Below are 14,643 nucleotides of genomic sequence, written 5' to 3'. Positions count from 1 at the left end.
TGCCCAACATGAGGCTTGAACTCATGACCCTGAGATCAAGAGTCAAGTGCTCTACCAACTGAGCCAGCCAGGCACCCCAAGATTTAAAAACTTAATTGCTAGTAAGCATTGGTGGTAGAATGAGTGTGAAGTATCACTTCCTAAATCCAGCTTTTAAAATGACCAGCAGACTGTGGAAAACAGGATCAGTTCATTGAGAGTTAGGAACTTCTAAAAGATAAGTGAGTCTTAACATTTCCTTAATCCAATGGGATCTCCAGGGAGGAATTATTATTTTTTACTTATTTTTATTATTTTTATTTGTTTTAGAGAGGGAGAGGGAGGGGAGGGGCAGAGGGAGAGATAGAATCGGAATCAGGCTCCAAGCCCAGCATGGAGCCCTTGGGGCTTGATCCCACAATCCTGAGATCATGACCTGAGCCAAAATCAAGAGTCGGACACTTAACTGAGCCACCCAGGCAACCTCCAGGGATGAACTCTTGATTGAGTGATTCTTAGGACCTCTCTTTAGAGCTGGGATTGTTATTCAAAATGGTGCATTATAATCAACTGGGAGTTTGGGGGAAATTAACATTCTAGCCTCCATTACCAGAGGATCCAATGCAATACACCTGGGTGTGATAGCACATTTCCTTACCGTAGTTTGAAGTTCTGGAATTTTGGTCTAGTAGGAATCCGCTGATTTCCTTTTTCATCCTTGTGTGCTCTCTATAGCTAGGTCCTTGTACACAGGTGATGGATAGTTACAATGTTAGGCTCAATGTATCAGACTTCTTGCAGGAGTCTGATACATTTAACATACAATGAACAGATTCTTAAAGAGTTAATGAGCATTTCTTGAGTTCTTTATGACCTCTCTGAAGGAGACCCTTTCTGGTGTTCAGGCCTTTATACACACAACCTGGCTCTGCAGGGCAGTGTGGGAGTGTTGTGACAGAATAGAAGTGTTTGTTGTTTTCTCCATAATCCTGTAAAGTGAGCAGAATTGGATTAATTTTCACACAGTTGATTTTTCCTACCTCAAGAAATGTACTTCTTTCCACTAGTACCTCCCTTTCTCTATCCTTGAGGAGCCTCTGGATTATTAAGAGAAGCAGCTTTATGTAATAAAAGACTGGTTTTGGAGCCAGATTAATTAACCCTGAACTCAAATAACCAACTTTCATGCAAGCACAGGCAATTTGCTTAACCAAAGCCTCAGTTTCCTCACCCATTTGTTGGGAAGCACAGTATGTACCTGAAGATGAGGTGAGAATTATGCAAAAGAAAGAGGCATTATGACATCTTTGCTCAGTGTGTTCCCTGACCAGACTGCCTCTGTCAGTAGATGCTTTAAGGGTCTGAAATAAGCCCTTGCCTGATGTAGGCCTTGCACCCGCCAAAAAGGGTGATTTATAATAGCATCGTGCTGGCCTAGGGTTGGTTCCTTATATCTTGTATCTTCTCTGCAGCAAGTGGAATCAAAGCAAAAGTTTCTTTTTGTCTATCTATATATCTATCTATCTATCTATCTATCTATCATCTATCATCTATTTTTTATGTTAGTTACCATACAGTCCATCATTAATTTTTGATGACAACTGATTTTAAGGGACACAGTCATGCAAAGGGGAAGGGAGTTGCCTGTTCGACAAGCAGTAAAGCACTCCAGCTGGTGGGGAGTGTGGTAGCTCACACAGATCTTTCCAGGCCAAAGTGTGGAGGCCCCAAAACCAGTCCCTCAGATCTTCACTGTTGAATTGGGATGATGTTGCTTTTTACAGGTATCCCCTGCCTTTTGAAGGTTCACAGGACACCACTTCATGTTCATGAAAAACCTACATTGGTTCTTGTTTTCGCTAACTGAAAGAAATTCAAAGATTTTTGCTTTACTGAAAAAAGGTGAAAAGCAAACATAGCATTCAGCATCTGTTTTGCAGCGCGCTAGGACAGGGGCAGTGTGCACCCCACTCTGCTTCCTGTGACCTGCTCTTAAGCATCTCAGCATCAAGCCAGCAGAGTTCTGAGCTGCGTCTGGGAGCATCTGTGTCTTACCCGGATTTGTTTTGTGCATTCGTTAGCAAGATGTGTCCTAAGGTGTTAGAGAAGCCGAAGAGAGATTTTCGGGGTCTAGGAGTGCCCAGAAATAAATGGTAATAAATTTAATGATAATTGCTTTCATGTAGATCAGTGGTAATTGCTTCCCGTTACACACTTGAGCTTACGAAGGTTTCCTGCAATGCTCTGCTTTTGGAGAGCACGACAAACCTGTAACTGGCGCTGCATCGCTGTTGCTCAGGGAGCCGGGGCTCTGAAATCCTGGTTGAGAAGTGATCAGAAAATAGTTTGTGGGCAGGTTGTTTCTGATTCTAGGAATTCGAGGACTCACCAGCTTTCTCTTATCATGGGTTCTTAATCTTGGATTAATTTTCAAAAATGTCTATTACCTTGCAAGGGAAATACTTAGATGGGAATTAGGTCTCCTAGACTCTACCCTGATCATAATTGGGTCAATCAAAAATTTTTGAGTGCCGAAGGGATGGTGCTGTTGCCTTCACAGGACATCCATCTACCCTATTCATTTTTCCACCTTCAAAAAGAGCTTAAATATCATCTCTTTCGGGAAGGTCCATTCTCTCTCATCCTCTCACTCTGACCCGGTCCTCTTGGTTTCCACAGCCCTGTGTATTCTTTCCGTCAAGACACACAGGACACTGCATTATCATTACTGACTTGGGTGTTACTGTCCTCAGTTGTAGGTGTTAAATCTTACCCAACTTGGCACGCCTCCCCCACACTCAGTACAGCTCAGTAAATTGGAAGGATGGGTGGGATGGCTGCTAGTGCCAGGCTGAGTGCGCCCCAGGATACCTAAAATACTTTCAGCCCTTTAACCCAAATGGAGGGACATTTATACACAGGAAAATGTGCTAATGTGAGGTAGGGACAGAAATCTCGGTCTGAACCGTTGATCTCTGGGAGAACCAGGGCACCCTGCACTACAGAGGTGACGCTGGAACTAGAACTTCTAGAGAAAAGAGGAGTGTGCAGCTATGTTTATTTTTTTATTTTTATTTATTTAAAGATTTTATTTATTTGTTTGACAGAGAGAGACACAGCCAGAGAAGGAACACAAGCAGGGGGAGTGGGAGAGGGAGAAGCAGGCTTCCCGCGGAGCAGGGAGCCCGATGTGGGGCTCGATCCCAGGACCCTGGGATCATGACCTGAGCCGAAGGCAGATGCTTAATGACTGAGTCACCCAGGCACCCCATCCATGTTTAAATGTATCACCAACATTTCGTATTTTGCCATCTCTTGCACGAGGCTCTGCCTTTCTCGATCCTTCTCAGAAGAAAGTAACCGTTTTTCCAATTCTCATGGCACTTCATCTGAGCCTCTTTATTGTCCAGTCACGTTCCACTGTGTGGCACACTTGCAGCATTCATGCCTCATCACTTCTGCTCGAGGCCAGGATCCACGCCTGGTGTAATTCCATAGCCTTCAGTGCACCTGGCGCTTGAAAAAGCAAGCCTGAGGTTTTCCCGCATGTCATTGTGAACCACTCACTTTGCCACTGCACGTACAACTGACCTCAGAACTTAACAATGTGCAGGCACGCTCTTCTCTAAACACACGGTACAAGAAGTATACAGAATAAATTGTGATAGCTCTTTTTCACATATCTTCCAATTTTTTCTCCCTTTCCAGAAGTAACCACTGTTACCTATTTATTATATACCCTTACAGGCTTTTTCCACATAATGTTTTACTAGGATGGCCCTGTCTTCCGTGATGTCAGCGGAACTTCTGATTTCATCCAAAGGTGACCTGGTCCCAGGTACAATGTCTGAGATAATGTGCCTTTTTCTCTGTATTCTGGGAGGCAGCTCTGGAGATGACTGCTTCTTCCTGAAATGCTCTTACTTTGTTTTTCCTGAGAAACCAAGGTTTACTTTCTTGGTTCTTTAGTCTCTAGGTGAGGGGCCTGTGGGAGCTGGGCTATTCCAGGTTCTGATATTTGCAGCATTTAGATGTCCTGCTTTCTGATCTCCCGATAGGTCTATTTTTGGCAAGAAGATCTCTGGAACCAGGTTATTAGGAGGAAGGGGGTCAGAGTTGACAAGAATATCCAGGCTGGGTAGGTTTAGGGAAGACCAAAATGATTCTGGGTTTAAAATTAATTTCCCTTGTTTCAGGACCAAAATTTTGTTCCAGGATATGGCAGTCACTGTTCTCTGGCTAAACCAACAGACATTTACAACCCCTCCTTCTCTCTTCCCCAATTCTTCCTTTCTTGAACTGAAGTGTGACATCTGGAGCTGAAGCAACTATCTTGTGCCATTGAGGCAACAGTTGGTAGACTAACTATGAGAGCAGGGAGGAAGGAGGAGCTTGATTTTGCTGACATCACGGAGCACTGCATAAGCCTTTGACCTGCCTACCTTCTAACTTTCTGCTCAATGAGAAAAATAATTGCATATTGTTCGTCAGGGTTTTGTTACTGATATTTAAGAACAATTCAAACTGGTACAGGTATAACCATCCATTTCCCTAGAAGAGCTGCTCAGGTCATCAGAAGCCACCAACATGAAAAAGGAGTCACAAGCCTCACCTGCCCACAGGTGGCACTGACCATCCAGGCTCCTTGCACTTGGCTTGCTGATTGTCAGTCAGCTCAATGCAGTGGCAATGTGTAAGCAGTGGGGTTTACGTCTGCTTTACTCATGCCTGCATTCTCTTTTTTTCTCCAATTGGGAGTCCCATAGAATGACTAACTTCCCAACAAATGCTTCCAGAAATGGCCTCGGTGAAAATGTCAGCAGCCACAATTTAACTACCGTCCCCAAGATCATTCGATGCTATCCACACTGCCCATCAACAAAACTTTGCCAGGGGAAGCAGGTGCCATTTGCAAATTACTGCTTGGTAAAACAACAAATGAGAATGACCCAGGTGCAAAAGGCCACTCCCTTTTGCAAGGATCCAGCTCCCAAATGTATGATACTGGTTTGTATTTTCAGAAATGAAACTAAATCTGATTCTTTGGAACCAAGGAGGTTTCTAGGTAGAGAGCCTGCTGCTTAATAGGCCCCCAAAACACTCACCATCTCTCACCTGCCCGGAGTTCTGCCCTCTGGTTTAGTACAGGATAAATGACTCTGAGGTTCATTGGCTGTTCACACCAGGAAAGTTTGCACAGACACTTCCTAATAACGTGTTTGCAATGATTACGTACAGCTTTGAGCATTGCTTTGCCCTTCCCCTTACTGTTAGTTGGAAATGTGTTTTTCTCACTCCAAACTATTCCCCAGAAAAAAATTCTTTTCTCAGAGAAGAGTTAAAGAATATGTAATGGAGTCCTATAGAAATAAGACTTAAGGTTCCAGATTCTGAAATTGATTGATCAACTCTGTGTAGCAGAACGCAGAAGAGATGTAGAGAACAAAGTCCGGGGCTGTTTACACTTACTTGTTAACAGTGATTACCTCTGCCCCTCTCTCCTCTTTGTTCCTACCTCCCTTACTTCCTGCCCTTTTTCCCTTTTTCCCCTCCTCCCCATTTTACCATTTCTTTGCTAACATAAACCTAGTTTGTCATTGTCTGAAGTCAAGAGTAAAAGCCAAATATAAAAAATTCTGAAAGAGAAATTACTTGTAATGTGAGCTCCATTCTGTGTATTAACTTCAGCCATTTGTTTACATTTGGCAAATCTCTGGGTCCTCAAGTTCTAGGAAAATGTTTCTAATAATGCTAATATTTTACAATTTGTGAACTAGAGGTTTTTTTTTTTTTTTTTAAAGATTTAATGTACTGTTGGAAGATGGGGGGACGTTCCTCCACCACTTTTGATGTTTCTTCCATGTAGACGAAATGTAATTAGTGTAACTCCTGATCTCTCTCTTTATTAGCTCTTCCTCTGGGGAGTAATTTATTTGATAGGTAAATTTGAAATGTAAATACCTAGGTATGTTCTGCTCAGCTTCTCTTCTTCCTCTGGGAAGCTAGCAGCTCACAGGAGTTCCAGCTGTGCTCTGTTCTTCAGGGCAAGCTCTGCTCTGCCCCTGCCCAGGGAAGGAAGTCTAACACGACCTGGGTAAGGTACATTTGCCTAATTCTAGAGTTCATTTAATTAAACTATGCCCTCCAGTCTAGTTTTATCAGCAATAAAGTTAATATTTTAATTCTCCATGTTCCACTCTTTTGTTTTATAGCTTACATATATATAACCCAGGTGGGAAAGAGAAGTGCTTTATTGGGATTGTCAGAAACTCACAATATACATCACATTAGACTAGCTGTTGACTAGATGTCTGATTAGCCGTCTTTAATATACAAGACTTAAGTGCAAGACTATCTGAATTCTTATATTTGAAGTCATTTATTTGCTGCATATTTTATTTTATTTTTCAGATTTTTATTTAAATTCTAGTTAACATATGGTGTAATATTGGTTTCTGGAGTAGAACTTAGTGATTCATCACTTATATAACACCCAGTGCTCATCATAACAAGTGCCCTGCTTATGAAGTCTTTTAAAGGAGGATTTTTGGACAGATCCAGCAGACAAAATCAGTAAGGACATATTGAACTCAACACCGTTGATCAATTGGACATAATTGACATCTAGAGACTACTTCATCCAACAACAACACAATACACATTATTCTCAAGCTCACATGGACCATTCACCAAGATAGACCACGTTCTGGGCCACAAGGTACACCTTAACAATTTGAAAGAATAGAAATCACACCATGTCTGCTCTCAGATCACAATGGAACTAAATAGATATCAGTAACAGAAAGATAACTGGAAAGTCCTAAAATTTGTGAAGCTTTAAACAACATACTTCTAAACACGTGGGTCAAATAAGAAATCCCAAGAGAAGGTTTAAAATATTTAGGACTAAATGAAAATGAAAACACAACTTTTCAAAATTTGTATTGAAAGCAGTGCTTAGAGGGAAATTTATGACAATACACATATTAGAAAAGAAGAAAGAGCTAAAATCAATATTTTAAGTTTCCACCTTATAAAACTAAAAAGAGTGAATTAAACCCAAAGTAAATAGAAGAAATAATAAGAATTAGAGAAGAAATTAATGATATTGGGAAAAGGATATCAATCGAGAGAAACAATGAAACCAAAAGCTAGTTCTTTGAAAAGATAAATAAAATTGATAAGCCTATAGCCAGGCTAAGAAAAAAAGAGAGAGGACACAAATTACTAATATCAGAAAGGAAGGAGAAGCATCATTACAAATCCCAAGGACATTAGATAATAAAGTAATACAATGAATAGCTCTATATCCCCAAATTTGATAACCTACATAAAATAGACCAATTCCTTGAAAAACACAATTTGCCAAAACTCACACAAGAAGAAATATCTATTAAATAAATCAATAATTAATAACTTCCCAAAACAGAAAGCACCAAGCCAGGTGGGTCCACTGGTGAATTCCACCAAACATTTAAGGAAGAAATTATACCAATTCTCTACAATTTCTTTCAGAAGATAGAAGCTGAAGGAATACTTCCTAACTCATTTTATGAGGCCAGCATTACCCTAATACCAAAGACATTACAAGAAAAGAAAACCACAGATGAGTATCTTCCATGACCATAGACACAAAAATCCTCAACAAAACATTAGCAAATCAAATCCAACAGTGCCTAAAAAGTAGGATTTATCACCAGGTATGCAAGTTTGGTTCAACATTAAAAAATCACTTAATGTAATCCATTACATCAACAAACTAAAAATGAAGAATCACATAAGCATATCAATAGATGAAGACAAAACATTTGTCAAAATTCATCATCCATTCGTAACACTCAGTAAACTAGGAATAGAGGGGTACTTCCTCAACTTAATAAAGACCGTCTCCAAAAACCTAGAGCTAACATCATCCTTAATGGTGAGAAACTCCAAATTTTCCCACCAAGACCAGGTACAAAGCAAGAATTTCCCCTTTTACCACCTCTTTTCAACAAAGTCCATGCTAATGTAATCATGCAAGAAAAGGAAATAAAAGGTATACAGATTGGGAAGAAGGAAATAAAACTGTCTTTTTTTTCACAGTTGAGATGAATAGACACATTCCTGGAACTAATAAACAATTATAGCAAGGTTAAAGATGTAAGGTTAATATAAAAAAATCAATTGCTTTCCCTTATATCAGCAATGAACAAGTGGAATTTGAAATTAAAAACACAATACCATTTACATTAGCACCTCCCCCAAATTAAATAGTTAGGTATAAATCAAACAAAATACACACAAGATCTATGAAGAAAATTACAAAACTGATGAATAAAATTAAAGAACTAAATAAATGGAGAGAAAGTCTATATTCATGGATAAAAAAACTCAATATTGTCAAGATGTCAGTTCTTCCCAATTTGATCTATAGATTCAATGCAATCCCAATCAAAATCCCAGCAAGTTATTTTGTGGATGTCAACAGTCTGATTCTAAAGTTTATATGGAGAGGCAAAAGACTCAGAATAGCCAATACAATATTGAAGGAGAAGAACAAAGTTGGAGAATTGACATGACCTGACTTCATGACTTATTACAAAGCTATAGAAATCAAATCAGTGTGGTCTTGGTGAAAGAAGAGACAAATAGATCAATGGAACAGAATCAAGAGCCCAGAAATAGACCTAAATAAATACCATCAACTTATCTCTGACAAAGGAGCAAAGGTAGTCTTTTCAACAAGTGGTGTTGGAATAACTGGTCATCCACATGCAAAAAAAAAAAAAAAAGAATCTAGACACAGACCTTACACCCTTCACAAAAATTAACTCAAAATGGATGATAGACCTAAATGTAAAAGGCAAAACTGTAAAAATCTTAGAAGGTAATATGGGAGAAAACCTGGATGACCTCAGGTATCTATTGTAATGACTCTTTTAAAACACAACACCAAATCCATGAAATAAGTAATTGATTAGCTGAACTTCATGAAAACTAAAAACTTCTCTGTGAAAGACCAGAGAATGAGAAGACAAGTCACGGAGTGGGATAACATATTTGCAAGAGACATATCTGATAAAGGACTATAATCCAAAATATAAAAAGAACGCTTAAAATTCAACAATAGGAAAGCAAACAACCTGAATTAAAAATACGGGCTAAATAAATAAAGGCCCGAAGGGAGATTGACATCTCACCAAGGAAGATATACAGATGGCAAATAAGCATATGAAAAGGTATTCCACATCCTATGTCATCAGGGAAACTCAAATGAAAACAACAATGAAATACCACTACAAACCTATTAGCATAGTCAAAATCTGGAACACTGACATCACCAAATTCTGATAAGGCTGTGGAACAACAGAAATTCTCATTCATTGCTGGTTAGAATGCAAAATGGTACAGTCACCTTGGAAGACAGTTTGGCAGTTTCTTACAAAGCTAAATATCCTCTACTCCAGGATCCAGCAATGGCACTCCTTGGTATTTACCTAAAGAAGCTGGAAACTTATGTCCACACAAAAACCTGCACACGGATATTTATAGCAGCTTTATTCATAATTGCTAAAACTTGTAAGTAACCAAGATGTACTTCAGTAGGTGAATGAATAAATAAACTGTAGTATCAGACAATGGAATATTCAGTACAAAAAAAGAGGCTTTTGCTTTTTGCAAGATTGAACAGACATCACTGGGATTGTATATAGAAAGCTCAGAAAATATTAGATTTATCCTCTTAAAAATAAGCTATCGTCCCCTCCAATAAGTTAACTATTTTCTTGGTTGTATGATTTCTGCACAGTCATTTGGATTTAGGATTCCCAATAGTCAGTATCTTCCGCAGTGCCCATTTTCAGTTGTTTATTGATGCCAGACATATTCTAACAGTCCTTCTTGTGGGCAGTCACATGATGTAGCAAAAAGAAATCTGAGCTGGTATCTATCTCGTTTGAACTTCCATGGCTGTTGGGACTTCTTTTAGAAAATGCTTGGGTTTTTTTCCATGTGCATTGGTTATTTCTGGCTTTAACTTGTCTTCTTTGATGGCCTGTTGGCAACTCTTGGCCAGTTGCAGCTCCTTTTGTTCTTTGTATATCCCACCAACTGTGTTCTATTTCTGAAATTTTGGTAATTATGTTGAAGAACAGAAGAGAAAATGAGCAAAGGAACATGGCAGGAAAGCTAGGAGGGAGAGTGGAAAGAAAGAAGGCAAACGTGTAGATGAGATCGGGGGCCTTCAGGGTCGCATGGCCATAGACAAGAAGGCAAATGCGTAGGAGGGGAGCCCGTGTTGTGTGGATAATTAGGCTGCAGAGTGACTCTCTGGAGCTGTGGTAGGAAACCTGCTCCATATGGAGAGTTACAGCAGTGGCCCAAGCTCATCCAAGCTCCACACATAGACGCTCGAGCTCTGAAACCTACTCAAGAAAGCTATTAGGGTAGAGGGATATGGGGACTCAGGAAACCTAAGTGCAGGAAAAGCAGCTTATATGCAAAAGGACCTGGAACCAGGCACTGAATAGCAAGCAGGAGCCAAGTCAGAATCACATTCACACAAGTCTTCTCTGGGACCCCTTGGCTTCTTATCTCCTTCTCCCTGTGTGTCTGCTCGATTATTGTTTTTCTTTCTATAGATTGATTTCTTAAGTTTATCCTTCTTGTGCCTAGTGCGTAATAGTTGTCTGTACATGCCTGCCTCAGCCCTTGACTTGACCTGACCTTGAACTTCACAGAAGCTAGCTTATGAAGTCTGTGTCCCAACCTCAAACTCCTAGGAGATAAAACTTCATGTGCCTCTTTCCCAGGTACCCTGGACTGTGTCCTTGTGTGGTACTCACCCATAGCACCGTCTGGCACTGGGGAAGGGCAGGGTCATACCTGCTTTCATCTGAAGCAGATACTTGCACAGAAACAGGAAGACAATTATTGGCATCCTTAGTACACTGCACACCCCTAGAAATATGACCAAGCTGGAGGATCCCCCAGCCTAGGATAACCTTTCATATATTTACTTAGAACTGATTTGAAAGCTAAATTTTCAGACTTAAACGTAAATGGAGTTTGAGTGAAAATTGTAGTCCTGTCATAATGGTACAGCTTTTCCAGATTTTGTTCTCGGTGAAGTAAGACTGGTGAGAGGATTTTATCTGAGGCCCCCTGCTACTAGGAAGATGGAGTAGACACACTTTGTCTGTTCCTCCCACTGAGTACAACTAAAAACCCCAAACATTATGTAAAACAGACCTAAGAAAAAAGGTGGAGAGACCTTTCTTCTAGGGACCTCAGGACCTCGGAAACAACACTGGGGTGAGTTCCCTGAGTTTTCTTTTGCCTCATGTATGGCAGACATGGGGCCCAGGATGCCAGCAACCTGAAAATACCAAAGGGCACAGACACAAAAGGGCCCCAGCAGAACTCTGATCTCTCTACCCACAGGACCAGGAAAGGGGCAACCTAACAAGACAGAAAACTTTTGGACAACAGCTATTCTGCTGCAGCCAACACCACAGGAAAAAAACCCATGTTCTCGTCCAACCTCAACCAACAAAGTGGGGAGTCTAGACTTCCAACACTCGGCAGGCTGAAACAAGGCACTTCACCCTCCACTGGGCTGAGAAGGCCAAGGAAGGAGCTTGCACTTGGGGGTCAGAGGAAGCCTAGTGGGAGGCAAGGCTTTTGACGTCCAGCGGTAACAAAGCCACCTCGGCGTTACCATGTGTGGAGCTGGAACACCCTTCTTTCCTCAGCAGTGATGGGGAGGAGGCCCCTCCTTGGGTGTCAGTGTGGGCTGAGCAGGGACCTGGACTTTCTATTCTGCGTGGAAATAATGAAGCAGCCACTCTCTTCGCTGGCCAGAGAAAGTCATCTACAACAGAGGTTTCAATAAGATCCAGAGTCCCATAACTTAATACGAAATGTCCAGGTTTCATTCGAAAATCATTCATCATAACAAGGATTTCAATCATACATTTACTAAAATCTAAACCAGGGAAAAAAATGTCAAGAAATGCTCATGTGACTGTTTCAGTATTTAATCTTATGAGTAACTTAGATTGGAGAGAAATCCAAGTGATTACAGTCCTTGATTGTTTATTTCAATGTATTTTCAAGAATGCTAATAGATAGAAGCAGGTAAACCTTATAACCATTACGTCCTGCGCTTGGTGCCGGCTGCACATTTGAAAGATAGAGCCCTTGGGATGAGAGCTGGAAAGAAGAATGGAATTAAAGGAACAAGATTATCTCAAGAACCAGAAAACAGTGGTCTTGAATTATAAGACTAAAGCATCAAGATATACAGTAGGATCCATACACTGGGAACTTTTTCTGGAAATATCTGGAAAATAAAGCTAGGAAGATTCTTGGAGGTAGGCATATAGTTTTGCTTTTACTGGAGCAGTATTTTATGTTTTCCTAAATAAGTAGATCGTCATTTAGTTGCCCAAGTCAGTAAAAATTAAAAATGCTTTAAAAAATCTTAAAAATTTCCATCTCTCATGTTTATTGTTGCTGATTATTCCCCAGATTTCTGCGTGAATTTGGAACACTTTTCGAAAAATGGAAAAGATGACATTTTTAAGTGAAGAAAAATACTGCTAATTCTTTAAATAATTTATTTTACACCACTTCCATCCCCTAGGTCTGGCAGTCTTTAGCACTCATATATTTGTAAAAAGGGTATGAGGAATGAATGACCTGTTTAATTGTATAACCAACTTTGTCTTCTTTTAATGCCTGAGAAGAAGGGGGGAAGAAAGATCAGATGTGCTGACTTAAGGGTAAGTAATAACTGAATGCTTATTGAGTGGCTAGATGAGTATCAGAGAAATGGTTTATGTAAACTTTGGGGTCTGCCCAATGCTTATGCCCACCCAGAATGCTCTCTCTATAAAATCTTCAGTCTTGCTCTCCTCAGGTTCAGCCTTCCTGAATTTACCATATAAACTTTTAATGAGCGCCCTATTTGCAAAACTCCCTTCCAGATTGGCAAACGCAAGTTGATGGAGGACTCCTACGCTTTTTTTCTTGTAAATTCCCTTTTCTTGTATTTCCCCCTCTGAGCCTTACCAAGGCAGGAATCCCACACATCACACAGAGTGCACTTATCAGCCAAAGGGGGGGAAAAACCAATATTTACAATAGTAGTCTATAGCATTTTTGTACTGTGATTTCAGAATGAAATGATGTCAACTCATCATGTTGTACACCTACAGCTAATACGATGTTGTCAGTTACATCTCACTAAAGTGGGAAAAGAAAAAAAAAAGGATTTAAAAAGGGATGACGTGTTAGGCACTTTGATAAAAAAATAGTATCTGCTTTAGCCTATGTGGAAGTTTTTAGACATAAAACAAGAAGTTTTTTTTTAATTTTTAATTTTTTTAAAAGATTTTATTTATTTATTTGACAGGGACACAGCGAGAGAGGGAACACAAGCAGGGGGAGTGGGAGAGGGAGAAGCAGGCTTCCTGCCGAGCAAGGAGCCCGATGCAGGGCTCGATCCCAGGACCCTGGGATCATGACCTGAGCTGAATTCAGACGTTTAACAAGTGAGCCACCCAGGCGCCCCAAACAAGAAGTTTCTTAATAAATGCTAGAACCTACCTCATTGTTGAAGAATAAAGTGACTTATAATGATACCTGGGAACAAAAGGAAGAAAGGATTGGAATCTTTTATTTTTTGACTTAAAGTAAGGAACTAGAGGGGCACCTGGGTGGCTCAGTCGGTTAAGTGCCTGCCTTTGGCTCAGGTCATGATCCCAGGGTCCTGGGATCGAGCCCCACATCAGGCTCCCTGCTCAGCGGGGAGTCAGCTTCTCCCTCTTCCTCTCCCCCTCCCCCAACTCATGCTCTCTCTCTCAAATAAATAAATAAGATCTTAAAAAAAATAAAATAAGCAACTAGAATGCCTTAATGCTATTAGCCATCTTTTAAGACAATTTTACAAATAGAGAAAATGTTTTATTTACTTGTCCAAACGAAGGTTAACCCTCAGTATTATTTCCTTCTTATCGTTTATTCTGTCTTTCCTCTGGAATGTACACACAAAATGTGAATTCAATTTAAATCTGAATGAATGAAGACTAAGATATGAAAACATTTTATTCAGTTATGTTTAATTAGTAGATCAGCCATTATTACAAGTCTTCAAATGCGCATATTTGTAAGAGCAGTACGATACAAACAGGGTACCTTGAGGCTGTTTTTATTATTGTTATTGTTCGTTAGATACTTTTCCAACACTGAAACACCAGCAAACAATGCAAACAATACCAGTTTGATTATGTCCTTGAAAAACTATAATGCTCTGAAGAAACGACATTCTTTTTTCAGGTACTCTCTAAACAATAAGGATAAATATTTTTTCAATGAAAAACTCACGTGTCCCTAAAATCAGAATATTTCAGTGGTCTTTTTAAAAAATTTCCAGCAAAAGTTAACATTGTAAATTTTAGGAAAAGAAATCATTTCTAATCTCATTATCTTGATACAATTTCATTCTGGCTCATTTTTTCCAGGTCTTGACCCCATGCAGTTGTTGCTATTTTCCAGGCAAACCGTGTTCTCTTTTTTCTTCACAATGTTTTACCCTAACATCTATTTTTATACAATTGTCATAATTAATGTTTGTGATAGTTTTAATAATCTCATTTATGGGAATTTCTCACACAGAAA

General features: G+C 39.8%; 1 non-coding gene across 1 annotated transcript; it reads right to left on the bottom strand.

The window, feature by feature from the left end:
* Positions 1 to 73, bottom strand: TRNAK-CUU. The gene has a single exon. It is a non-coding gene; the product is annotated as a tRNA-Lys (tRNA).
* Positions 74 to 14,643: the final 14,570 nt, after the last annotated feature.

The sequence above is a fragment of the Neomonachus schauinslandi genome, chromosome 3 (genome assembly GCF_002201575.2).
Source record: "Neomonachus schauinslandi chromosome 3, ASM220157v2, whole genome shotgun sequence".
Classification (NCBI taxonomy): domain Eukaryota; kingdom Metazoa; phylum Chordata; class Mammalia; order Carnivora; family Phocidae; genus Neomonachus; species Neomonachus schauinslandi.
The sequence above is the reverse complement of the archived record's forward strand: the minus strand, read 5'-3'. Positions and strand labels throughout refer to the sequence as shown.